General features: G+C 44.4%; 1 pseudogene; it reads right to left on the bottom strand.

The window, feature by feature from the left end:
- Nucleotides 1–24,857, bottom strand: part of LOC102433954 — a 30,104-nt pseudogene extending 5,247 nt beyond the window's left edge.
- Between the last annotated feature and the right edge of the window lie 291 nt (nucleotides 24,858–25,148).

Here is a 25,148-nt window from a genome sequence, read left to right as displayed (position 1 = left end):
GCTGGTTTGATTCTTAGTCAGGACATATGCCTGGGTTGTGGACTCCATTCCCAGTATGGGGCACACAGGAGGCAGCCCATCCATGTTTCTATCTCTCTCTTTTCCCTTCCTCTGTCTCTAAAAATCAATAGAAATATATTTTTTTATTTATTTTTATTTTTTTAAAAAATATATTTTATTGATTTTTTACAGAGAGTAAGGGAGAGAGATAGAGAGTTAGAAACATCGATGAGAGAGAAACATCGATCAGCTGCCTCCTGCACATCTCCCACTGGGGATGTGCCCGCAACCCAGGTACATGCCCTTGACCGGAATTGAACCTGGGACCTTTCAGTCCATAGGCCAACGCTCTATCCACTGAGCCAAACCGGTTTTGGCAGAAATATATTTTTTTAAAAAGAGATACAAAAGTGCCTGGCTCAGTCCAACCAGCATGGCTCAGTGGTTGAGCATCAACCTATAAACCAGAAGGTCATGGTTTGATTACCAATCAGGAGGTCACAGTTCGATTCTCGGTTTGTGGGCTCAATTCCCAGTGTGGGGCATGCAGGAGGCAGCCAATCAATGATTGATGTTTCTCTGTCATCATTGATGTTTCTCTCTCTCCCTCTCCCTTTCTCTCTGAAATAAATATTTTAAAAAGTGCCTGGCACAGAGTAAGCACCATGTAGATCTCACCTATGTTACAATCTATAGTTCAGATTATTTAAATCAGTTCTATTTTTCCAAACATAAATTAGGGACAACCTGTACTATTTGAGGTAGGATAAATTGTTTATAATGATGTCCTAAGCACCTTTTTCATGACACCTTTGTTATTTCAAGGAGAGTTTTAGAGACATTCTTCTTCATTATTATAAACTAGAGGCCCAGTGCATCACATTTGTGCACTGGAGGAGGGGGGTCACTCACAGTCCGGGACCCCTCAGAGGACGACTGACTGCTGGTTTAAGCCAACTCCCCTAAGCCATCAGTCGGACATCTCCGGAGGGGTCCTTTGTGCTGCCATGGAGGCAGGAGAGGTCAGTGGGAGCGCATTGACCACCAGGGTGCAGCTCCTGCATTGAGCATCTGCCCCCTGGTGGTCAGTGTGCATCATAGCTACTGGTAGCCCCACTGTTCGGTTGATTTGCATATTAGCATTTTATTATATAGGCATCAGAAAGATGCCCTAAGCATCATCACTTATTGTCTCTATTCATATGATCTGTCATAATCAGAATGCTGTCTTGGTTCCACAAAGCCATGCTCATGGGGAAGAAGAAAAAAAAACCCACAGGAATTTGCCCTTACTGAGTAGATGTTCCATAAAGGCGAGGCCTGGATGCTGCAGAAATGGCCACAATCACAGCTGGGACTCCGTAGCCCACAGGGAGCATGAACTTCTTCATGAATCTGCTCACACTGGAGTAGTTGACCACCGTCAGGTTGCGTGTGGTGAGAAAGAGGTGCAGGCCCTCCAGCAGCATCCAGGTGAAGGAGGCCAGGTAGAGATAGTGTAAGGCACCCGCGATGATGGCACACAGCACCTGGGGAGGAGTGAGTCACCAGGTGGGATTGTCAGGGTGGAGCATGGCCCCAGGACCTCTCCTATACCTTGGCATTTGGGAGAACTCTGCTGTATATGAAGGAATTGTCAAAAGAAGGTGTGATTTCTAGTTGGGTCAGTCAGTGTAAAATTGACTATTTACCCCTCTAACCTTCCCCAAACCCAAAGTCATGTTATTAAGGTGTCCAATGCAAGTGTACTCCTCATTCCACGGTCAGGGCATGCTTCCTTTGGGACAGTGTCGGTACCTTAGGCTCAGTTCTGTCGATGGCCGTGAGGAAGAGCAGGTGGGCCAGGAAGAGGCAGATTGAGAGCTGTAGGTGGAGTGAGGTGCTGGTGTTCTGGATGGCTTTGCACAGCAGGAAGGTGAGGGCCGCCAGGAGGAGGCACAGCAGAGAGAGGCTCAGCCCCACGTAGGTGATCACAGCCAGGGCGGGATCATCATCCTGGGACCCAGCAAAGAGGAGAGAGCAGTCACACTCTCCTAATCTGGGTTAATCACTCTTCTACCATTTTCAGTTTGGGGTGGGTTCAACAAAATTCGGAGTGGAGGAGCCAGGTAAATTTATGATGTTTATGGACACTGTTAGAATTCTAGGGGGTTCTGAACTGATTCATTCAGATCCTATAAACATTGAGGGATAAGAGAGTCCTCATTCACGACCAAGCCCTGGAAATCATTGGGTGATTTTCCTTCATGACTAAGCTTATAGGTTATCATGTGACAGTCACAGAGACACACGGTTCCCTGTTGAGCATCATCCTCCATCCGTATGAAGTGATACTGTGCGACAGAGTCTGCATCCAGACACTCGATGTCCAGGGATCAACTCCCCACATTGGACTTACTCACCTCATCCCTGCAACACCTGTTCCTTACAGATTTAGATCCTTGGTTAAAGAAAGAGAAGTACTGATGATGGTGGTAGCTTAAAATTAATATTTCCAGCCTAATTTTTATTATTTATTTTAAAATATGTATTTGTATTGATTTCAAGGAAGGGAGAGGGAGAGAGAGAGAGAGATAGAAACATCAAGGATGAGGGAGAATCATTGATCGCAGCCTCCTGCACAAGCCCTACCAAGGATTGCTCCCGTAATACGGGCTTGTGCCCTTGATCAGAATCAAACCTGGGACCTTTCAGTCTGCATGCTGATGCTCCATCCTCTGAGCCAAACTGGCTAGAGCTCCTGACTGTTTTTTAAAGATTAAATTTTTTCCTGCCTGTTTTTTCAAATCATCTTAAATCCATACAGAGACTTAAAAAATTAATTTTAGTGTAAATATGTGTGAGAGAAAATGAGGGTCAGGAATAGAGAAAAACAGAAATGTGAATATGATAAAGGAAATGGAGGACAGCAATCCTCAGATGAGATGCTTGTGTATGACCCTGACTGGACAACCCAGGTGCACCATGTTTATTTATTGACTCACATAAATTGCAGAATAATAAATTATGTTTTTTTAGGTGCAACATGCATGGGAGTTTATTACATAGCAATAAGCATTGAACAAAGTCCCTTCTCAAGGTTCTCACCTGCACATCAGAGTGGGCCATGAGGACGGCAAGGCTGCTGAGGTGGCTGCATTGGCAGGTGGTGCTGGTGTCTCCGGTGCTCACCATCCAGCAGCCTTTGGTGGACCAATGACCACTTCCATTCTGGCCAGGCTCCCAGAAGACACAGAACACCTTCTGCTTTGGCCTCGGGGTCACTGTCTGTAGGAACAGGGCAAGGTGTAAGTTGGTGGTTCTGGTGCTCAGAAACGCTGACCCAAATCTTGCTTGTGATGGGCTTTCCTGGGGAGATGATGCACCCATGGGAAAGCCCCTGAACCCCAAGACTGTGTCCAGGACTCAGGCCTCTTCCACACCCACAGCCCCGTTTCACCAGCACTCACATGCTTGAAGACAAAGGTGACTGGGGAGCTGAGGTTCTGAGTGTTCGTATTGCTCACAAAGGCGGATATGACATCTGAGAGCAGGACAGGAGAGTCTTCCTGCTGCAGGCCCTTGTGTGTCTCATTCAGAACTGACTGCTTCTCAGTTTCCAGGAACAGGGGGGCCCCAACCAGCAACTTGCCCATCCCTGGAGAGGAGACAAGGCCCACCACAGCAGGGCCTACAGGACAAAGACAAGGTTGAAATCTTAGGGTGTCCCAAAGGCCCCCTTCCTTCTGGGATGCATTCTCTCCTTTGACCCACCACAGCCCATACTTCCCTTTAATATTTAATTCTCTGTTTGTTACATCCTTGGGTGTCTTGTTCCACTCTAAAGCCTCATTGACCTTCTCTCTGTATCAGTCATTACCTGAGCCACCTGAGTCCTGCACCACATCCCAGTTCACCAGCATCTTTGCCTGATTAATGCTCAGGGTGACATTCTTGTCTCCTTGCTTCTTCACCTCCAGGGACAGTTCTATGAGTTGTGGGAGTTATATAAGGGAGTGAGATTAGTAACTGTGCCAGCACTTGTAGCTATAATTCCATTTTAATGTATAGATATTTTTTATATATATTACTAGAAGCCCGGTGCACAAAAATCTGTGCACTGGCAGGGCGGGGGTCCCTCAGCCCAACCTGTACCCTGTCACAGTCTGGGACCCCTCGGGAAATAACCACCTGCTGGGTTAGTCCTGCTCCCCTGGTGGCAGATTGCATGCCCAATACCCTGGTGTCTGCCCTGTCTCCCCTGGTCGAAGATGGGAGGCCCGGATCTTGTGCTGGGTCACCCACCCCTCACCCCGGGCTGCAAAGGGCAGGCCCGGATCCCACGCTGGGTCAGGCTGCCGCTCAGATAGCGCTGCTCCCCCCCTCCCATCCCACGCCACACAAGGCAGGCCCAGATCCCCCGCTGGAGTGGGCGGTGGCTGGGGATCAAGATGCCGCCTGCCCTGCCCCACACATGGCAGGCCCGGATCCCACACTGGGTCGGGTGGCTGCTCAGATCGCACTTCCGCCCGCCCCGTCCACCCTGCCCTGCATACGGCAGGCCCGGATCCCGAGCTGGGGCAGGCGGTTGCTTGGGATCGCACTGCCCCACGCCCTGGGCCACACGGCAGGCCTGGATCCCGCTCTGGGGCAGGCTGGGAGCTCGGGATCACGCTGCCGCCTGCTCCAGGCGGGCGGCACAGCGGGATCTGCCCGCAGTATGCAAATTAGCCGCCATGTTTGTTGGCGGTTAATTTGCATATTACCCTGATTAGCCAATGGGAGGCATAGCGAAGGTACGGTCAATTACCATGTTTGTCTATTATTAGATAGGCTGTTACACTATATACCAAATGTTATTTGTAATATTATTATAGGTATACCAAATAATGCCATATATATGTTATAATAAGACACATATTTTGTATATATATATATATATATATATATATATATATACCAATCTGAATTTTCAAAGGATTATCAGAGTAACGACAAATTATATAACCTGAATGAAATAAACAAATTCCCACAGACCCATGAACTATAAAAGTAACTGAAGAACTAGAGTGTGAACAGACCTGTCACAAGTAAGAAGATCAAATCTCTAATCAAAACTTTCTAAATGAAACGTTCAGACTGAATTCTAGTAACCACTTAAGGAAGAGTTAACACAAATTCTTGTACACTCCAAAAAGATAGAATGAAAAGGAACATTGAATAATTTTATGAGGCCACAATTACTCTAAAACTAGAAAAAGACATCAAAAGAAAAAAAAAAGTATAGACCATTAACTCTTATGAACATAGAAGGAAAAATCTTCAACAAAATAACAGGAATAAAGTTATCCAAGAAGGCTCAAGACTTGTCCACTGAAAACTATAAAATATTGCTAATTAAAAAACCCTAAATAAATGGAAAGGTATCCTGTGATAATGAATTGGAAGGTTTAATATTCTAAGCATGGCAACATTCCCAAAAGTGATCTAAAGACTCAATGCAATACTAACAATATTCCAAAAGCATATATATTTTTTAAAAAATGGAAAAGCTCATCCTAAAATTCATATGGTATTGCAAGAGGCCCCAATACTCAAACAACATGAAAAACAAAGTTGGAGAACTCACACTTTCTGATATCAAAATTTATTACTGGTATACAGTAACCAGAGCAGTATGGTACTGCCATATGTGTAGACATGTATACCCTCAAAATAAAACTGAGATTCCAGAAATGAACCCATTTATTTATGGTTAACCGATTTTCAACAGAATCCTTCAATGAGGGAAAGAATAGTCTCTCCCGTAAATGGTGCTGGGACATCTGGCTCTGCACAAGCAAAAAAAGGAAGATGGACTCACACCTCACACAATACACAAAAATTGGGTCAAAATGGGTCAAAGACCTACATTTAAGAGCTAAAAATAGTGCAGTCAGGCACAGCCCCTGTAGTTCAGTGATTGAGCATCGACCCAGGAACCAAGAGGCACCCTCCTCCCCGTCCTGTTTGATTCCGGGACAGGGCACATGCCTGGGTTGCAGGCTCTATCTCCTGTGGCGTGTGTGCAGGAGGTAGCCAATCAATGATGTTTCTCTCTCATTGATGTTTTTATCTCTCTATCTCTCAACCTTCCTCTCGCTCTAAAAAAATCAATAAAAATATTAAAACCAAAATAAAAATAGAAATTAGTAGAACACACAGAAGTAAATCTCCATGACCTGGGATTTGGCAATCAATACTTAGATATGACACAAAATGTACAACAATTGAAAATAATAAATAAAATGGGTTTATCAAAATTTCACGCATCTATTTATTAAAGTAAAAAGACTATGAAGAAAGTGAAAAGAATCTATAGGATGGAAAAACACATTAGCAAATCACATGTCTCATAAGGGTCTACTAGCAAATATATAAAGAACACTTAAAACAAAACAACGAAAAGCCAAACAGCCCAATTAAAAAATAGGCAAAGGACTTGAATAAACATTTACCCCAAAAAGATACACAAACGTTCAACAATCCCTTGAAAAGATATTAAATATCACTAGTTATTAGGAAAATGCAATCAAAACCCTAATGCAAGCATGTCAAACTCAAAGGCTAACACGGGCCAAATAAACAAGGTTTAAGTTTATGTGGGCTGAAAAAAAACACACCAAAAGCTTCAATTTTCAATGTATAATAGCACTATTACATATCAAGCAGATTATTTTTACTCCAGAGAAAAAATATTCCAATTCCCACTTTTCTTGGAAATTTTGATGTTTGTCACCAATTTTTCATTTATTTTCACTACCACTTGATTTTGATAGGGACATGCTGAATACAAAGGGCTGTAATAAATGAGTAATCATTAACATAAAATAATAGAACAATTTAATAAAAATTAATATTTTTCCTTGAACATTAACTTACCAGACACTGAATAACTGCACAAATTAATAGGCGTAAAGCAAATAAACCTATTTTTCTTGTTCTCCGAAAATGAAATATTTCCTGTTGCACACACCAAACAAGTGAGTCCAAGACTAATGACTTGGGAATCGGCTGCTAAAATATTTGGTGCTGGTATTAGTGGAGAGAAATGCAAGGTGTGTAAGGGAAATGAATGCAACATGATTATAGTAATCAGTCTTTAGTGAAACGTTGTAGTCTTATATACAACTATATTGGCTGGGCCGCAAAAATATTCGTTGTGGGCCACTGGTGGCCTGTGGGCCACGAGTTTGACATGCTTGGCCTAATGAGATGTCACCTGACATACTAGAAAGGCTTTACTAAAACCAAAACAAAATGGAAGTAAGATGTTATGCTGGGCATGTAAAGAATAAAATCATCGCACATTGCTGGGGGTGAGGGACACAGCCATTTTGGAAAACAGTTTGGTGGCTCCTAAATGTTGAACATATAATTAGCATATCACTCAGCAATTCCACTCCTACATATGGACCCAAAGAACTGAAACAGTTATTCAAACGGTAACGTACACATTAATATCATAGTAACTCTATTCACAATAGTCAAAGGGTGGCAACAATTCAATGTCCATAAATGGATGAATGGATAAACAAAAGGTGGTGTATACCTGCAATGGAATAGAATTCAACCATATGATATATGCTACTATGTGGATGATCTTGAAAACTATGCTAGGTGAAAGAAGCTAGACTATAAGGTCATGTATTGTGTGATTCTATTTATATAAAATGTACAGAATCTGCTAAATCATAGAGACAGAAAACAGATAAATGCTTGTTGAGGGCTGGGGGAGGGAAAAATGAGAAGTAACTGCTTAGTGGGTACAGTGTTCACTTTTGGGGTGATAAAAACACTTTAGAAATAGAGATGATGGCCTGGCTGGTGTGGCTCAGTGGTTGAGCATCAACCCATGAACCAGGAGGTCACAGATGGATTCCAGATCAGGGCACATGCCTAGATTTCTGGCTCGATCCCCAGTATGGGGTGTACAGGAGGCAGTCACTATTAAAATACATATATATTTTTAAAATATATTTTTATTGATTTCAGAGAGGAAAGGAGAGGGAGAGAGAGTCAGAAACATCAACCATGAGAGAGAATCATTGATAGGCTGCTTCCTGCATGACCCTCATTGGGGATCAAGTCCACAAACCAGGCATGTGCCCTTGACTGGAATCAAACCTGGAACCCTTTAGTCCACAGGCCAACACTCTATCCACTGAGCGTAACCAGCTAGGGCTAAAATATATTTTTTAAAATATATTCTTTTTATTATTGAGAGTATTACAGATATCTCCCATTTTCCCCTCCTTTACCCCCCTCCTCCCAGCTCTTACCCTCATGGGCTATGCATATAAGTATATAGGTTCTTTGGTTTATCTCATCATTGATGTTTCTATCTCTCTCTCCTTCTCCCTCTACCTCTCTCTGAAATCAACAAAAACATATTAAGAAGAAAAGAAATAGAGGTGATGGCTGTATAACTCTGAATGTATTAAATGCAACTCAATTGTACACTTTGATTAAAATGGTGGATTTTATGTTATGTGAAATTCACCTCAAAAAACAAATCACTTAAATATCAGATAATATTAAAATGCATTCCTCCAAATTTAATAATTTGTTTTCTTTTGAGGCCATTTCTATTTTATCTTAATTTATTTATTACTAGAGGACTGGTGCATGAAATTCATGCACTGGGGGGGGGGGGGGATCCCTCAGCCCAGCCTGCACCCTCTCCAATCTGGGACCCCTCGGGGGATGTCCGACTACAGGCCTAAACCGGCAGTCAGACATCCCTCTCACAATCTGGGACTTCTGGCTCCTAACCACTTGCCTGCCTGCCTGCCTGATCACCCGGTAACTGCTTTCCTGCCAGCCTGATTGACACCTAACTGATATCCTGCTGGCCTGATGGCCCCCAACTGCCCTCCCCTGCTAGCCCCATGGCCCCCAACTGCCCTCCTCTGCCAGCCTGATGGCCCCCAACTTCCCTCCTCTGCCAGCCTGATTGCCCCCAACTGCCATCCCCTGCTGCCACGGTCACCCCTAACTGCCCTCCACTGCAGGCCTGGTCCCCCCCAACTGCCCTCCCTCCTCTGCAGCCCTGGTTGCCCCCAACTTCCCTCCTCTGCCAGCCTGATCGCCTCCAACTGCCATCCCCTGCTGGCACGGTCACCACTAACTGCCCTCTGCTGCAGGCCTGGTCCCTCCCAACTGCCCTCCCTCCTCTGCAGCCTTGGTTGCCCCCAACTGCCTTCCCCTGCTGGCCTGGTTGCCCCCAACTGCCCTTCCCTGCTGGCCATCTTATGGTGGCCATCTTGTGATGATGTGGGGGCAGCCATCTTGTGCAAGGGCGTGACGGTTAATTTGCATATTACCTCTTTATTATATAGGATAATTATTTCATCTGTTGATAATTTATATTACAATGAAAATGTGTAGTATTGATAATTTTTTTCATTTTCTTTTGATGTTTTATCTTAATACTAATAGCCAATCAATAAAATATTTTTTTAAAAGGGAATTAATTAGCAGAGATATTTTAATATTGCTATTTGCCCTTTCTCTATAATAGAAGTGTGAGAGATGAAAGGAAATTAGTAAAATGTATATGAAAATCATATATAAATTTATTAATAAATAAACAGTAACAAAATGATATAACAACAGGCATGATATAAAAATGACAAAAACATGATATGAAAACAACAAAAACATGATATAAAAACAACAGTGATGCAAACAATGACTGATAAAGTGATTAAACTTATTCTAATATCTCCCTGTACACCACATTAAGAGTGAAAACACTTTCAGAGTGCTTGACTAATTTCCCTTGTGATGAAGTACTTAGAACTTTAACTATAACATCACATGCTCTTCAAACTCGAGAGAAAACAACATATAACTGACTATGTGCAAAAATCGGTTCAGGTAGGAACATGCTTACTCTGTCTCGAGTTTGTCCTTGTGATTTATTAATAGTCATCACAAATGCTGGCATCACAGGAAACCGTTGTCGAATCAATTTAAATGGGAGGCCAGTGTCAGATGGGGACAAATTAATTCTTGGAATCAGAACAGCCTCTCTCTCTGCAGATCCTGTTAATACTTCAGCTTCGATAATGTTAGGTCGTAATCTTTTGATAATAAATCTGGTACCATTACAAAGACCCCATTTACTATTGAGATTTCTCAATAGCATGATGATTGCACCCACTTTCAATTTTAATTTATGACACGGCATTCCCAAAGGAGTAATACTATTCAGAAATTCGATGGGGAAATTTTCATTTGTTTCTTTGTTATGGGGTGGGGCCACAACATTAGTGACAAAGAAACAGAAATAAAACTTTATTGTGGGGAGCCGCTACAGTGTTTTGGACAGGTTCAAGCCTTGGACTGATGAGAGGGCACAGTCCTCTCATTGCCACATGCAAGTCCCAGCTTGGAGGGCAGGGCCCTCCCAGCACAATTATAGCCAACAGCTGTAGTTGTAAGCTTGAACCTATGGTCCGAACACGTGGCCCCAAGTGCCTGAGTGATGTGGGCTTGATAGAGTTGAGGTGCATGTAGTTGAGTTGGATTGAAACCCAGGAGAATGTTTGTAAACATCTTGGTCCTGCCCTTACTTTGCCTCATAGCATCTGCTATAAAATAAAGGCATGGCTATGGGCATGGTCGCTGTCTCTCAGAGAAGCAGCGTCCGACCGAGACCCGGCTTTCATTCTCTTGCCTGTCTTTTCTAAGCCTTTCAGCCGCCCCACTCAGGTTCACCCCATGCTGGCACCCGCACACTTTAGAAAGATCTGCCTCCATGCTCCCAGGGTGGGTTCCTGCCTCAAACTCCGCCCTTATAGGAAACAGCTCCTGGAAACAGCTTGGGGAAGGGCGCTGCCCTTGCCAAGACAACCGCTGTAGGACTGACTTCCTTCTGCTCAGTCACGGCTGTTCATCTGTAGGTGATGAACACCACCCATGGTTTTTATATAAGTAGATGTTTACGAGAGTAACAAGGAGGTACAAGTGTGATCACTCAGCTCTAGTGCAATGGGAAGAGCAATGAGGTGAGGAGCAGGCAGCGCAGAGCCTGGGGGCAGGCGGGGTTACTTGCCTGTTCCTGCAGCTGTCCTGAAGGTCAGTGTCTCATTGGGCAAGGCCTTGCTCAGTTCTCTTAGGACTTGCTCCTGGCCAGTGAGCAGGTTAGTGGCCACACAGTACTGCTCTGAACGAGGCAGGGTAAACAGGTCCCCCGGGGTCTCCAGCAGATTATCCACCTCCTCTATGATGTCCTGGGGGGATGGGGACACAGAACCAGTGGATCTTATGCCAGAGAAGCTTCAGGAAAACCCTGCCCACTCAGCTTCTGAGAACAGATCCTAGTGCCTGTCTATCTGGGGACAAAGGTGGTACCGATAGGATTCCTGGGTCTTTGCTAGTGCAATCTGCCACTCAGAGGTCAACCCCTGGTCATGGCTACCAAGGACAATGCAAGTTCAGTGACCAGAACAAGAGGAAAGGTGTTAAAAGAGTGAATACAAATACTTGGTCTGCTCTTCCCACCCACCCTGGGAGAGCAGGGCCTCAGAGCAGGGCGCCATTGTGTTGGGGTCGGTCTTCTTCCAGACCAAGGCTTCCTCGGGTCTCTATGGGATGCCTCCACCTGCCTCCCCTGGGTCCTGTCCTTACCTGGATGGTGTCCTGGGCTGAAGCAGAGTTGAAGTCTTGGTGTAGGTCCTGGACTTTTTCAAAGAAGCGAGAGAGACTCTGGGGAAAAGAGATGAGGCCTTAGAGGGCCTCATGCATGGGTCGGGGAGTGTGACGAAATGGGTGGATGGTGGGCTGAGTGGAGGGACCCTGCCTTCTGGTCCCAGCTGGAGTCACTCACCTGGCTCTTGATTTCAGGGGGTGAGGTCCAGGTGGGCAGGTCATTAGGTGTGTGAGTGTGTGTGTGTGTGTGTGTGTGTGTGTGTGTGTTGGAGGCAGGATCTAGGGTCAGGTGTTGGAGGCAGGATCTAGGGTCAGGCCCTATTTTCACACTGAGTAGTCCTTTGTTTATTCAGGAATCAGGGCCCCACCCCCTTCCTGTGTTCAGTCCCCCTCCCCCCCATGACTTGGCTGGAAGTGATGACACCTGCTGACTGCACATCCCTGAGTGGTAGACACAGGGGATATGGGAAGTGTGCAGAGGCCTGACCCACAGCAGGTCAGCCCGCACAGAGGTACAGGTTGTGAGATATTAGATACCTTTGTCCCAGTTAGTAATTAGCTGCTGCCTGTGGTCCCCCAGGAGCCTTCCCCTTGGTACCCCAGCTCCTTCTGCAGGACCCCCAGATCTTTTTCCATTTAGTCTCAAAGAATGGAAGCCTGGCCCAGCAGGGCACCCCCAGCATTCATTGCACTGGGTTCGTGTGGCTCCCCATGAATATGTGATCAGGTGACTTCAGCTGTGTGTCTTTGGGAATATGGGATCTTAACTCCGAACCTTGTTCACAGACCGTGTTGTGTGGGCCATTGGGGGACCCAGGAACCGGCTTCCAGCCAGGGCGGCAGAGGCAGTCATAGCTGCCCTCGGTGTTGTGGCATTGGGTGGATTTGTGGCAGGAGTTTTGCCCTGGTTTACAATCATCCACATCTGAGGACAAACCAGAGAGAGTGTCAGGCCCTCCTTCTACTCCCTACATAAAACCCTCCTGCCCCTTCTCTCAAGGTACACTGAGGACACCCCCCGCTACACCCTGCTTAACAGCCATGTAGTCCGACAGTATACAAACTTGTGGTGACATTTTCCACTGTAAAAGCACCATAAGCTCAGAGCGCTCCTGCAAGGTGGACAGGACAGGACTGTGTGTGTGCCAGTGTCATCCCAAAGCTGTGCCCCCACCTGTGGGGCAGGATGGACTGGGGGAGGACTGTGATGGACTTATGACCAGGGAGGCTGCCAGTCTGATAGCTCCGATGCACTGAGTCTGTGGGCTGTGGCACTGCCGTGCACAGAGCTTCGCTCATGCCATTATTGGAACAGAATCTGATGCTCTGCCCTGCCCAGCCCAGGTGCCCTCTCCTCACTGCCTGCACTGGGCACACACTATTGCTGAAAGTGCTGCCCCTTCCCTGTCAAAGCTCCTTATGGCAGCTTTCTTTCAGATGGCTCAGCAAAGGAAAAAAGATGTGGTTCTTTTATGGGATCTGAACTCAGAACCTTCACAGACGGTGTGGTGTGGGCCATTGGGGGACCCAGGAATCAGCTTCCAGTTTGGGCGGCAGCGGCACTCATAGCTGCCCTCCGTGTTGTGGCAGTGGGTCGTTTTGTGGCACTGTTCTTTGTGTGTGTGTTTTAAAAATATGTTTTTATTGATTTTAGGGAGAGAGGAAGGGAGAGAGATAGAGAAATAGAAACATTGATTGGTAACCTCCTGCACACCCCCTATTGGGATGGAGCCCACAATCCGGTCATGAGCCCTGACCAGGAATCAAACCACTGACCTCTTGGTTCATGGATCTACATTCAACTACTGAGCCACACCAGCCAGGCTTGTGGCAGGGGTTTTTGCCCTGAGGTACATTCATTCACATCTGAGGACAAAGCCAGAGCATCAGGCCCTCCCCGCACCCACTTCTCATTGCCTGAGGATCCCACCCTCAGTACACATGCCACCACCTGGTGACCTTCAACTTCACCCTCAAAGCACATTACGGTGGCCTCCCTACAAGATTGACATGGCAGGGACCATAGTCTCCAGTTTATAGGTGGAAAATCCAGGAGGGAAACTGAGTCATGAGGGCTGAACTTCCTGACCAAGAACTCCTGCCTACGTCTTCCTGACTGCTGGACCAGGTCTCCTTCTGGGAACCAGAAGTCACAGCTCTGGCCCAACTCACATGGGAATTGTTATCATTTCCTGCCAGTCCAGGGGATGCCTTCAGGGGGATCAGGAAGGGCACCGTCATCACCCCAAGGAAAGTTGAGGAAAGGGGAGGGTCTGGGGGTGCTCACAGGGGCTCCAGAAGGAAACCCCAGGCCCAGAGGGCCCTGCCACTGCCCTGCTCTGTGGCAGGACTTTTTGGGGAGGCGAATCCTTAGGCAGAGTGTTATCAGGCCCTTGGCATTTTTGAAACCTGAGAATCTTCTCCTTCCTCCTGGGGCTACAAGACCTGTGTTGGCTCATTTCCCAGCTCCATCCAGTCTATTCTCACAGCATCCTGCCGGGCCTCTACCTTTGCACAGCTTCAGGTCCTGCGGGTTGAACTCAAATCTGGCCAGGCATGTGCAGGTATAGCTGCCAGGGGTGTTGACACAGTTGCTTCAGCTTTTACAGATTCTGGGGTTCGTCTGCCTTTTGTCCATACTTTGAAGGGGAAGAAGAGGGTGGTGGATTCCTACAGCTGTGGGCAGCCTTCAAGCCTGGGAGTCAGCCACTTTTCCTGCCATGGAAGCATCTGGAAGGTCCCACTGCCTTCTGCCAAGTGAGTGGTGCCTTTTCTAATTCATATGGAGGTGTCATATGTGTAAGCATAGTGGCCTAGATGTTCTGTTGTCCAGATGTGGCCAGAAGCGGTCCAAGTCCTCCCTCTGACTCCCTCCACCACCATCTCCTCTCCAGGCAGCTCCCAGCTTGGGCAGGGACATCACTGCCACCTGTGTCCCAGCCTGAGGACTTGGGCAAAGGCCAGGGTGGGCCTTCCTGGAACCAAGGGCGGGAGAAGTGCTGCAGGCCCTGAGCAGGCTCGTTTCGGTGGCCTTTGTCCTGACTCCCCCAGGTGGTGCTGTGGGCTGAGCTCTCCTTGGAATCCTGGTGAGTCTGCTGAGACAGCGCTCTCCCATCCACACGACTTCTGAGACTTCATCCCATTGAGATGGACCGAGAACCACCCTGAGCCTGACCCCTTGCGGACAAGGCTTTTAGGCCGGGCCCAGAATGTGAAAATGATGCCAGATAGGCCAGGGCCACCTGGACAGTGGGTGCCAGACCACGAGGGCAGTGGGGCTGACATCCAGTCATGCAGTCTTGTGGTGAAGGTGCCCCTTCAGATCCCCCTGATGGCATCCCCTGGACTGGCAGGGAGTGATGAGAATCCACATGTGAGCTTGGCCAGCGGTGGGCAAGGGCTGGGTGCTTGGAGCGGGGAGCAGTGGCTGATGGGTGAAGAGTGGCAGGTGTTTCTGTCATCTGGCTCCTTATTCTTCTACCAGGGACACAGATTTGTGTGCCTGGCCAGGAGGGGCTCAACCTCTTTCTTCTGTCCCCCAGTGGCATGGGCCCCCATGGCATGTGGGCTGATCTTCTTGGGAGAGGATTGAGCCTGGGGCAATGGTCTCTGATGACACCTGGTTTCAGGCTCTTCTGTCCTCAGCAGGGTGGGTCTGTGGACCCTGCTCAGAGCCTCCAGGATCCCTGGCTCAGCCCCCTCCTCCTCTCTCTGTATTCTGCACTAACCCCTCTTTCTGGGTGAGTCGTGGTTCTGCCTGATCACTGCTGGCTCCATCTGCCCCTGCGAATGCCTGAAGCCCCTTCCCTGCTCCCCTGGAAAGCGAGCAAAGCCTGGTGATGTGTGGAGGCCTGGCTCCTCCTATGTCTCTGGTGAGAGGATGGGCTAGGCCAGCTGTTCTCTGAGCAGCCACCCCTGGGGTATGGTCCCCTGGGATGTCCAACCCAGAGATGGTGTTAGTCGAGAGGGGAGGAGAAAATGGCAGCTGGATAGGCAGACCCATTGGGCACCTCATTCCAGGGCTGGTCTGGAAATACAATTAAATTAGAGAACATTCACCCACAATTACCAACTGAGGTCCAGCTGAGGATGTGACTTATAACAAGGAAGAACAGTAAACACCTGGAGACAGGTAGGAAGGGGGAGGTTGCAAGTGGAGGGGAGCTGAGAGAGGAGGGAGCACTGTGCTATGGGGAGAATTGTTGCCTCAGAAAATAGATGCTGGGAGCACAGGCTGGGATCCACACACCTGTGGCGTGACCTGTGGCACACATATCATCCAATCAGCTATGAAAGGTAGCAGGGCTGCTGGCAGTAGCAGAATCCAGGCCCAGCAGACCAGAGCCAGTGGGAGAGATTGCAGCAGTTTGGTTGCCTTTTTTTAAAAAAAACAAACTCTAAACCCAGAGCACAGGAGTTTTCATTTGCAACCACATACCTGAGGCATTGGCACAGGGAGGGAGGCAAGACCTTGAGGTGCCTGAGGAGAGCTGGGGTGGGAAGCAATGCGAGGAGATTTTAAAAAAAGTAGCCAGGAGTCCTACATCGGGTCATTCATACACCTCCAAATGGCCATTTTTTTTTTTCTGTGAGGAGCTAACTGCTCCCAACACCCAAAGAGCAGGTAAAGAAATAAACCCTGCCCTACGTGGTACAGCCTGCCACATCCCAAATTTTGAGCTTTACTGAGGGAGCAAAGGCAGAGGCCAAGTTTAAGGGTAGAACAGTCTTGAGGAGCACTCAGTGAGCTGATGGAAGGAGGCGCCATCTGCCCCACTATTCTAGGAACCACACTGATAAAAACTCTAGGGTCCCAAGGGCAGAGTAATATTTTAGGCCACTCATGGAAGAGCCGCTTTGGGACAGGAAAACACACTCATCATATTCCCTGAAAGCAAAAGAGCACCTACCCCACCTAAAGTGCTGTCAAAAACAGACTTTAGAGTGATTAAGATTGACAGCTGGCTGACAGGCCAAGGTGGGAAGAGGTGGAACTCAGGGAATTGAGGGAAAGTGTGCTGAATCAGCTCCGGCTCTGGGCGTCTAACAAAATTACTCTAGAGGGCAGATTGGCCCCTCCTGCTTACAGTCAAGGCCTGTGGAGACAGACACAATCGGTGGACCGGTGCATTGCTTGGAGCTTCAAGCAGGTTCCTAAAAGCCAACAGACAGTACCCTACCCGATAATAGTTAGCACCTAAGTACCTAACAGGAACCCAGTATTGGCAGACAGAACAAAAAAGTAGGGTCCTAAGCCAGTTCCCATGCGGTATTAAAACTCAGCTGAAATGAAAGACACTTCACTTCCCACCCTCAATTTTTTCCTTCGTCTTTTCTCTTTTTTACTCCTGTTTTTATTCTCCTCGATTCTTTTTAGTTTTTCTCTTGCCTTTCTTTTAAAATTTATCTTCCTTATTTTTCCTTATGGATTTGTTATTATTCTAGTCTCTGTTGTTTTGTTCATATATCTAATTTTCCTCTTCCGTGTTCCTATTCAATTTCCTTTCTCTTTTCTTTTTATTCACTATTCATTTTTTTTTAAATCTCTTTCTCTTTCTTTTTCTCCTAATTTATTGTTTCACTTCCTAAATTTAGGTCTATCTGCTCTCTTTCCTTTTTCAAAATTTTTTTTCTTGTCTTCTCATTTCTTTTCTCCCTCCTTTATTCTAAACCATTTCCTTTCCCTATTCCTCTAATTCTTTATTCTTATTTCTTTATTTAAGCTCTGTATTTACAGAGACTTCTACCCATTTCTTGGTGTTTTTGTTTGTTGTGTTGTGTTTTCTCCCCATATTTCTTTCTTTCTTTTTTTTCTATCACTCATGCTCTATTTTCTCTTTCCAAATTCTCTTTTCTCTGGTGGTCACTTTGGTTGGGAGCTATAGGGGACTTGTGTACATCCTTGTTCTGTTTCTCCTGTGTTATGTTGTATTTTGTGCTGGTCTTTTGTTGTATTTTGTGCTGTTCAGTCAGCACCTCCGAAATGGCTGGCACAATGTGGTCAGGCGTAAGTCACAAAATCTGACACCCTGGAAGGAGACTTTATTCACGAATGGCACAATAACATTCAAGACTCAAAAAGAACAGGAGAATTCAAATACCTAAATTAGGGGGCCTTCCTAGAACATCCAGCCCAGGAGACCTGAGAGACTGCACCACAGGGACCCACAAAGCACCTATTAAATAAGACCAACTCAAAAAATCTGGGTGGTATAGCAGTTTGATTTATTAGTAATACATAGAAATAAATAAAGGCACAAAAAGTGGAGAGACAAGGAAACAACCCCTAAATGAAAGAAAAGGAGGAATCATCAGAAAAGGAACTAAATTAAATGGAGGCAAGTAATTTGTCAGATAAAGAATTCAAAGTAATGGTTATAAGGATGCTCAATCATCTCAATGAGAATTACTAGCAACTCAATGAGAAGTATAAGGAGCTGAACGAGAAATACATCAACATGAATAAGAATTAAAAGGAAATGAAAAATGACACAGTGCAATAAAGAACACCCTGGAGGTTTCAACTGTAGACTAGAAGAAGCTGTGGACAGAATCAGTGAGTTAGAAGACAAGGTAAAAAAAAAACACCCAAGCAGAGCAGCAACTGGAAAAAAAACTACACTAAAAAGCAGGAGACTTTAAGCAAGCTTTGGGACAACATGAAAAAACAACAGCATCTGCATAATAGGGGTGCCAAAAGGAGAGGAAGCTGAGCATGAAATAGAAAACCTGTTTGAAGAAATAATGACAGAAAACATCTCTTACTTGGGAAAAAAAGTCACACAAGTCCAAGAAGCACAGAGAGTGCCAATCAAAATGAACCCAAAATGACCTACTTCAAGACACATCATAATTAAATGGGCAAATATAAAAGACAGAAAAAGGATCTTAAAGACTGCAAGAGAGAAATAGAAAGTTACCTACAAAGGATCTCCCATTAGACTATCAATGGATTTCTCAATAGAAACACATAAGGCCAGAAGGTAATGGCATGAAGTATACTAAGTGATAAAAACCAAGGTACTGAATCCAAGAACACTCTATCAGCAAGGCTATCATTCAAAATTGAAGGTAAAGTTATTAGCTTCCCAGACAAAAAAGGCTAAAGGAGTTTATTACCATCAAACTAGCAATAGATAAAATGCTAAAGGGACTGTTGTAAAAAGAAGAAGTAGAAAGGGAGGGAGGAACACAGGCATAAAGAATAAAAATGGCAACAAAGGAGTACCGATCAATAATAACCTTAAATGTAAATGGATTAAATGCTCCAATCAGAAGGCAAGGTTAGCTGAATGGATAAGAAAACATGACCTATATATACGCTGTTTACAAGAGACTCACCTCAGAACAAAGGATTCATGAAGTCTGAAAGTGAAGGGATGGAAATGTATTTTTTCAGGCAAATGCAAATGAAAAGAAAGCTGTGGTAGCAATACTTATATCTGATAAAAGAGACCTCAAAGTGAATCCCATCACAAGAGATAAGTAAAGTCACCTCGTAATACTAAAAGGATTGATACTACAAGAGGATATAACTCTGGTAAACATATATATACTCAATACAGGAGCATCCAAATATATTAAACATACTTATGGAGGATATCAAGGGAGATATCACAGCAATACAATCATAGTAGGGAACTTTAATATCTCACTGACACAACTTGATAAATCTTCTAGGCAAAATAATCAACAATGAAACAGCAATCCTAAGTTACACACTTGATCAGATAAAAGTAATTGACATCTTCAGAACATTCCACCCCAAAGCTACAGCATATACATTCTTCCCAAGTGCAACAAGGGACATTTTCAAAGGTAGACCACATGTTAGGACACAAGCTAAGTCTCTACAAATTCAAGAAGATTAAAATCATATCAAGCAACTTCTCATACCACAATGACATGAAATTAGAAATCAGTTACCAGAAAAGCACTAAAAAACAATCAAAGACATGCAGGCTACACAGCATGTTATTAAACAATGAATTGGTTACCAAAGAAGAAATTGAAAGATATCCTAGAAACAAATGAAAATGAACACACAACAATCCAAAATCTATGAGGCACAGTGAAAGAAGTACTGAGAGGAAAGTTCATAGCACTACAAGCCTACCTCTCAAAGAAGAAAAGCTCATAATAAGTTATCTAACACTACAACTTAAGGAATTAGAAAGAGAACAACAAGAAAAGTCGAGAGTAAATAGAAAGTAGGAAATAAATGACATAGAGTAAAACAAACAAAAAAACAATACAAAAGACCAATAAAACCAAAAGCTGGCTCTTTGAAAGGAAAAACAAGATTAATGAACCTCTAGGCAGACTCACCAGGAAACAAAGAGAGAGGACCCGAAATCAGAAATGAAAGAGATGAAGTAACAACTGACCCCACAAAAATACATTGGATTGTAAAACAAAACAAAACACTATGAACGGCTTTATTTCAACTAACTGGACAACCTAGAAGAAATAGACATATTTCTAGAAAAATACAACCTTCCAAAACTCAATCAGGAATGTTGTATTTTTTAAAAAAATATGTTTTATTGATTTTTTACAGAGAAGAAGAGAGAGGGATAGAGAGTTGGAAACATCGATGAGAGAGAAACATTGATCAGCTGCCTCTTGCACACCTCCCACTGGGGATGTGCCTGCAACCAAGGTACATGCCCTTGGCCGGAATTGAACCTGGGACCTTTCAGTCCACAGGCTGACGGTCTATCCACTGAGCCAAATCGGTTAGGGCAGGAAGGTTGTATTTTTAATAGGCCGATAACTACTGCTGAAATTGAAGCAAAAATAATAATAACAATAAAAATTTTCAGCAAACAAACGTGCTGGTCGAAACAGTTTCACAGGGGAGTTTTCCCAATGTTCAAAGCAGAAATAACACCTATACTCCTCAAACTATTCCAAAAAATCCAAGAGGAAGGAACATTTCTAAGCTCTTTTGATGAGGCTAACATTATCCTAATACCAAAACCAGATAAAGACACTACAAAGAGAATTACAGGCTAATGTTACTGATGAACATAGAGGCTAAAATCCTCAACAAAATTTTTGCGTATCAGATTCAGCAATACATTAAAAAGATAATACACCATGACCCAGTAGAATTTATTCCAGTAATGCAAGGCCAGTACAGTATTCACAGATATATAAATGTCATGCAGCACATAAACAGATTGCAAGACAAAAATCACATGATTATATCAATTGATGCAGAAAAGCATTTGACAAAATACAACACCCTTTTTTTAAAAAATATATTTTATTGATTTTTTACAGAGAGGAAAGGAGAGAGATAGAGAGTTAGAAACATCGATGAGAGAGAAACATCAATCAGCCGCCTCCTGCACATCTCCCACTAGGGATGTGCCCGCAACCCAAGCACATGCCCTTGACCAGAATCGAACCCGGGACCCTTCAGTCCCCAGGCCAATGCTCTATCCACTGAGCCAAACCAGTTTCGGCAACACCCTTTTTTGATAAAAACTTTCAGCAATGTGGGAATAGAGGGATCATACCTCAGGATAACAAAAGTCATGTATGACAAACTTACAGCCAACATCATATTCAAGGGGCCACAACTAAAAGCATTTCCCCTAAGAATAGGAATAAGACAGGGATGACTGCTTTCACCACTCTAATTCAAAATAATACTGGAAGTCCTAACCATAGTGATCAGAAAAGAAGAAGAAATACAAGGCAGCCAACTTGTAAAGGAGGTAGCAAAACTCTGATTATTCACAGATGACAAAATACTGTACATAGAAAACCCTAAAGCCTCCACCAAAAAAGCTACTAGATCTAATAAATGAATTAAAAAATGTAGCAGAATGCAAAATTAACATCCCAAAATCCATGGCATTTTTATACACTAATAATGAACTCTGATAAAAAGAAACTAAAAAAATAAACCCATTTACTACAGCAACAAAAGCATTAAGATACTTAGAAATAAATGTAACCAAGGAGGTGAAAGACCTATACTCAGAAAAGTACAGGATGTTGAAAAAAGAGCTAGAGAAAGATGTAAACAAACAAGTGGAAGAATATACCATGTTCATGGATTGGTAGAATCAACATCATTAAAATGTCCATACTACCCAAGGCAATCTATAGATTCAATGCAATGCCTATTAAAATACCAACAGCATATTTCACAGACCTAGGACAAACACTCCAAAAATTTATATGGAACCAAAAAAGACCCAAAATAGCTGCAGCAATCTTGAGAAAAAAGAACAATGTTGGAGGGATCACAAGACCAGATATCAGGTTATACTACAAAGCCACCATACTCAAAACAGCCTGTTCCTGGCACAAGAACAGGCATATAGATCAATGGAACAGACAGAGAAACCAGAAGTCAACCCAAGCCATTATGCTCAATTAATATTAGACAGAGGAGGTAAGAAAATACAATGGAGAAAAACTGTCTCTTTCATAGTGTTGGGCCCTAACCAGTTTGGTTCAGTGGATAGAGCATTGGCCTGCAAATTGAAAAGTCCCAGGTTTGATTCTGATCAAGAGCACATACCTGGGTTGTGGGCTCAATCCCCAGTGGGAGACTTGAAGGAAGCAGGCAATCCATGATTCTCTCTCATCATGGATGTTTCTCTCTCTCTCTCCCTCTTCCTTCCTCTCTGAAATCAATAAAAATATATTTTAAAAAAATAAATAGTGTTGGGAAAATTGGACAGGTACTTGCAATAAAAGAAACTAGACCACCAACTTACACCATACACAAGAATAAAGTAAAAATGGATAAAATACTTAAATGCAAGATGTGAAACCATAAAAATCCTAGAAGAAACTATAGGCACCCAAATCTCAGATATCTCTTGTAGCAATATGTTTGCCAATACATCTCCTAGGACAATGGAAAATAAGGAGAAAATAAACAAATGGGACTATATCAAAATACAAAGCTTCTGCAGAGCAAAAGAAACCATCAACAAAACAACAAGAGAGCCCACTGCATGGGAGAACACATTTGCCAATGACACAGCTGATAAGTTGTTAATATGCAAAATATATAGAGAACTCATACAACTTAACAAAGGAAGATAAACAATTCAATTAATTTGGGCAAGGACCTAAATAGATACTTCTCCAAAGTGGACATACAGAAACCCAAAGGACATATGGAAAATGCTTAAAATCACTAATCATCAGAGAGATGCTAATCAAAATGACAATGAGATATCACCTCACACCTGGCAGAATGGCTATTATCAACAAATCAACAAATGCCAAGTGTTGGTGAGGATGAGGGAAAAAGGGAGCCCTAGTACACTGCTCAGGGGAATGCAGACTGCTGCAGCCATTATGGAAAACAGCATGGAGCTTCCTCAAAAAATCAAAAATGGAACTCCCATTTGACCCAGTGATCCCACTTCTAGGAAAATATTCTAAGAAAATCAAAACACACATCAGAAAGAATATATGCAATCTTATGTTCATAGCAATGTAATTTATAATAATTAAGATTTGAAAACAGCTAAAGTGCCCATCAACAGATGAGTGGATAAAAAAACTTAGGTACATTAACACCAATCTTGTCCAATTTGTGGCCTTCAGGCTGCATTGTCTCATTTATTTGGCCGCTGTTAGCCTTTGAGTTTGACATGCTTGATTTACACAATGGAATGCTACATGGCTGTATGAAAAAAAGAACTCTTACCATTTGCAGCAGCATGGATTGACCTGGAAAGTATTGTGCTAAGGGAAATAAGCCAGTCAGAGAAACAAAAGTAAAAAAGCTAATGAACAAAAATAGACTCAGAGACATAGAAGCATGGAATGGACTGTTGAACCTCAGAAGGAAGGCAGGGGAGGGTGGGTGGGAAGAGATCAACCAATGAACTTATGCATAACCCGTGGACACAGACCATGAGGTGGTGAGAACCTGAGGGGGCAAGGCAGGGGCAGGCTGGTAGAGGTTAATGACGAAAAAATAGGACTTATGTTAATACTTTCAGCAATAAAGATAAAAAGTAAAGAGAAAGAATGAGTATAGTCTAAAAACCACCATGTTGTGCTCTATGATCACATATACTTTCCCAGCATTTTTGGGAGGTAAGCACCATTGTCACTCCCTTTTACAGATGGGTAAACTGAGGCACAGAGTGGTAAAGAACATGTCCAAGGTCATACAGTTAACAAAAGACACAGCTACTTTTGGTTTTATCTGTAAAAGTTAGGTGCTCTTTTAAAACACACACACACACACACACACACACACACACACAATCACAGTAATATTATCACATCTCACCATTACCAGTAATTCTATATAATAAAAGCCTAATATGCTAAGTGTCCGGTCGACCAGTAGGCTGTTCAACCAATCAAAGCATAATATGCTAATGATATGCTAAGGATATGCTAAGGCCCCTTAACTGCTTGCAATGATGTGCACTGACCACCAGGGGTCAGATGCTCCAACTGGTAGGTTAGCTTGCTCTTGTGGTCTGGCTGATCGAGACTGAGGAAGATGGGCTGGACACGCCCTGGAGCCCTCCCTTGTTCCCTTCCCAGCTGGCCAAACTCCTGTGTCCTCCCCGAACCCAATAGTGCACTGGTGGGGTCCCTCGGTCTGGCCTGCACCCTCTCATAATCCGGGACCCGTCAGGGATATTGGAGAGGCGGTTTTGGCACAATCCCACAGGCTAGGGGCCGAGGTACTCCACTGGTGCACGAATTCATGCACTGGGCCTCTAGTTTCTGAATAAGTGTCCTGGCTGGTGTTGCATACCCAGCTGTCAAAGTACAAAACCAGGACCTGGATCCTGGCTCAAAGGCCACCCCACCTCTCTGTTTTAGTGGGATAGGCACAGGCACACTTGTCCCACTCAGACCTGGGGCTGCACCTATATCCAGGGTCTGGCACCGTGTATGCTGCAGGAATGGATCTGGTGACTCCAAACCTCATAGACGGGGAGATGGAAGATGCAGGTCATTCTTACCTTGACATGTGTTCTCACTTGCATTATTAAACTTTGTTGCCCCAGAACCAGGCCTATATCCTGGTCTGCATGTGCAGTAGTAGCTCCCCTTCGTGTTATGGCAGCGTGCATCTTTTCCACAGGTCTCTATGACCCGTCGTTTACATTCGTCAGTGTCTGGAATAAAATAGGGTAAAGGGTCAGAGAGCCTGGTTCCATACCTAGCATGAAGCCTGATGCTCAATCAGTGTCTTTTAGGAAATATTCAGACTCTCAGGCAGCACTGATGTGGCTGGAGCAAGCCATTCTTGAAACCTACTAAATCAGCCCTGCCCTGCTCAGCTTTCTGTCTGTCACCTGGATTTGGATACAGGAGGAGGTGCTAAAGTGATGGGTGGGTGGAAGTTCAGTATCCCACTCCCCAGTCCTGGAAGGGTAAACTGAGGCATAGGTTCTGAAGCATAGTAATGATCCCTCCTTTGGAAAAACTGCTGTTTGAAATTTTCTGCTATTTTTAGA

This window comes from Myotis lucifugus, unplaced genomic scaffold (assembly GCF_000147115.1).
Source record: "Myotis lucifugus unplaced genomic scaffold, Myoluc2.0 scaffold_818, whole genome shotgun sequence".
Classification (NCBI taxonomy): Eukaryota; Metazoa; Chordata; class Mammalia; order Chiroptera; family Vespertilionidae; genus Myotis; species Myotis lucifugus.
Note: the sequence above shows the minus strand (reverse complement) of the source record. Positions and strands in the feature narration are given on the sequence as shown.